Source organism: Myotis davidii, unplaced genomic scaffold, assembly GCF_000327345.1.
Source record: "Myotis davidii unplaced genomic scaffold, ASM32734v1 scaffold163, whole genome shotgun sequence".
Classification (NCBI taxonomy): domain Eukaryota; kingdom Metazoa; phylum Chordata; class Mammalia; order Chiroptera; family Vespertilionidae; genus Myotis; species Myotis davidii.
This window is the reverse complement of record NW_006295056.1, coordinates 193036-196383: the sequence shown is the minus strand read 5'-3', so window position 1 is coordinate 196383 and position 3348 is coordinate 193036. Positions and strand designations below refer to the sequence as shown.

General features: G+C 42.8%; 1 pseudogene; it reads right to left on the bottom strand.

Moving 5' to 3' along the window:
- LOC102757549 overlaps positions 1–1998 on the bottom strand; it is a 4674-nt pseudogene extending 2676 nt beyond the window's left edge.
- Between the last annotated feature and the right edge of the window lie 1350 nt (positions 1999–3348).

Here is a 3348-nt window from a genome sequence, read left to right as displayed (position 1 = left end):
AAGCCATGGAATTTCTAGTCATGATGAAAGGAAGCCAGCCTGCCAGGCTTTCACACTGAGGTTTTGTCCCTTCGTGTTTGACATCCTCCCCATCCCAAATGATACCATCCTCCCAATGTTGTTGTGTCGCCATCAGGAAGTTTTCATCAGCCAGAGGATCAGTGCCACTGCTTTCCTCAAATTTCCTAAAGTCCTTTATCATTCTACCTTTTATCACAGGTTCATGTTCTATCTTTCTCAGTTTGAAGCCATAGTCAAACCCACTGCCATCTTCAGGGACACCCAGCATATCATACCACAGTCGGGCAGGCCCATAACAACACTCAACTGCTCTTGGTTTGGTATCTGTCACTTTATCTATATCTCCAGTAGACTAGGAAAACTTGGACTCCACAGGAGCCATCATTGTGATTTCATCATCAGAGAGACACTGCTCTGGAGGTGGTGGCAGATCATAGTCGTAGGTCCATAAAGGCTTCTGGTTGACTTCCGATTCTACTGAGCACTCCACCTCCTGAATCTGCTCTTCCTGTATCAGCTCATGGTGCTTCCTTTTCTTCTTTCTCCGAGCACTCCGCCAAAAAGATGGGACATTCTTTCCTGGTCAAAAAAGACGTAGGAAGCATAACACCTTTCCAGGCTGAAATTCTGGGAAAAGTTCTGTGACACTTGGCAATAGCTTAGTAGCATCATGCTGCATAATCTCAGCCAATGGTAGGGTCAGCTTTCGATCCTCAGATTCTTCCTGTGTTGCTTCCTGAGGCCCCATCTCAGATTCTGAGTCAGAGGAACTTCTGAAGTCCACTTTTTCTGAGGCCATAGAGGAAGGGGCAATGATGGAGGGCAAGATAATGCCTTCTCCATCTTCAGACACAACAGTAATAACATCCTGATCCTTATCCTTCTTTAATGGTCCTGGGGGTGGAGGTGGAGGAGGCATCAACTTTCAATCAGTCTTCACAATCAGCATCATAGTCATCATCATCATATTCTGAGTGGCAAAGGGACTGTAAGCTCCTCATTGTGTGCTGGTATCTCTGACTTTTCATCTTCTGCAACCTCACTGATGTCTGAATAGTCCACAGCATCTTCTGTGCTCTTGATCCATTCTTCATCATTTACCAGAGCACCATCATTCCCAGTCAATTCTTCATTTTCCGTGAGTTCAGTGATCAGGCTGCCCAGACCCAAAGCCCCCAAGCCTGCCAAATGCTTCTTACACTCATCGTCCAAGATGCTTTCCCCCTCCAGCTGCCCGGCTGCACTGATGTTGCCAAAAAGGAATCCAGTTAAAGAAAATGGACAGCCCCCAGTAGAATCTTCATTGCTGTCCGTGTCTGACATGATGGTGGCCGTGGCACCTGCTGGGTGCCAATTGTTGGGGTCCAACCCCAGCAGGTCCAGGGGTTCCCAAAGGTGTGGACGGAGTCAGTGAAGAAGGAGTGACACGGAGACAGTGTTCAGTTGATCAGCAGCCTAGCCAGGATCTCCAGCCAGGTTCTGTGTTTTATTGTCTTGTTACATCTGTATTTATACCAGTTGATTTTAATCCTATCAATTTCTATTCCAAAGGTTAGGGTGTTTCTTATCTCCATTCCAGGGAGTAAAGATTATGTAGCTTAAGCGTGATTGTTTGTAGTTAAAGTGATTAACTACCTGCCTGGCACTTAGTTCAGGGATTTTATTCCCTCCCTAACTTCAGGGAAAAATCCTCACCTGGGCAAACAACCTTTCTCGGGGATGTGATCCTGTTTAAAACACATAGTGTTAAGAGGGGGAGCAAACATATGCCATATACGCCAGGTCCCTTGAAACATAAGCTGTGCAGATGTTTCTTCCCTGCAGCGACTGTGTCAAGCAACAAGGGTGGACCGGCTTCCGGCAGGTAACTCTGATTAATGAAAACTATATAAAAAGCTTTTTGCTTTGTGGTGTTCTCCCAACCCCCCTGAGAGTATCTGGGTTCGATTGTAGCTCCAACAGCTCCTTCTCACCCATTTTTCTCACCTGGTTGGATGTCTAATTAGCATTTCCTGCACCTGATTAGGAGTTCCTGAAAGAGGTTAGATGGGGAGTCCCCAGGCCATAGCACCTAGGAAGTCTGGCACAAGCATGAACCATTGACCAGGGAAACCCTGCTCCACCCTTTCTCTTTCCTCTTTACCATTTCTGATGAGGGAAACATTTACCTGTGGCAGGTGGTCACCAATAAACTTAAGGAGAACATTGTTGGAAAAGCTCAGGGTAAAATTTGGATTCCAGTGGACTGAGAAGAAATTGTACAGTAAGTAAATAGGGACCATAATTATAAGAGTTTCTCTGAGATATTTATAGGTAAAGAGAAAGATGAGACAGTAGTTCAAAGGGTTATCAGTTAGCACAACAAGTGGACATGCTAACTGGAGATGCTTACTGGAGAATTGTGTGGATGGCTTGTGTGTTATCAGCGATGACCCCTTTCCACTGCATTGATTAATTAATGTGTCTGATAAAAAATAACTCTGTGTGGTTATGCTGGAGAAGTAGCCTTCCATTGTTTTAAAAATATTTTTCTGTGATCTGTAATCTGTGAATAGCACTGAAATATTTATGATTGTTTAAGCAAGAAAACTTTTAAAACAGTTCATACCCTATTGACAGACATTAGAAATACTTTACTCACAAAGTAAAAGTTGCAGTATTCTAGTTATACTTACCAAATTTTATTCTAATACCAAAACGTGATCTTTTTTTTTTCTTGCTTAATAGAACAAAAGCATATTGACTAGTAGACTTCAGAAATGGTCATTTGGTGTCACTCTATTCTCATCCTCAAAATTATTAGCACAGAAAGCCATCAATACGGCATTATTACTTTGAATGAGATTTTTTTCTCTACGTAGCCTTCACCTTGGTGTGATAATGGCTTTGTTAAATGAAAGAGTTGGTATACTTGTAGGGGGTGGTAAAAAAAATTTAAAAACGAACACCTAAAATGGAAATATTAAATTCCTCTTTTGACAGGTTTTCCTATAACAAAGATGAGAGAAACTTTAGAAGCATAACCAGGACTCTTCAGTGAGGCTTCGCATGGTCCTGTTTGGTCAGCATGGAGCTAGTTACCTGGCTATCTGCCAAAAAGCCCCTTTACCTTATGCTATGCAGAGCCTAATGCTAGATAATATCTAATTTTTAATGCTAAGAAGTGGCATTTGATGTTGTTACTAGTGTCTGGTGGAAAGCGAGGGGCAGGAGGTCAGAAACAGTTTCCTGGGAAGTACTCTTAAACTGTTTTCTATGCAGTAGGGAAGGTGAACAAAGAGAAACCCCGTAGCCACCATTTCCTTATTCTTCATAAGAATAAAATAA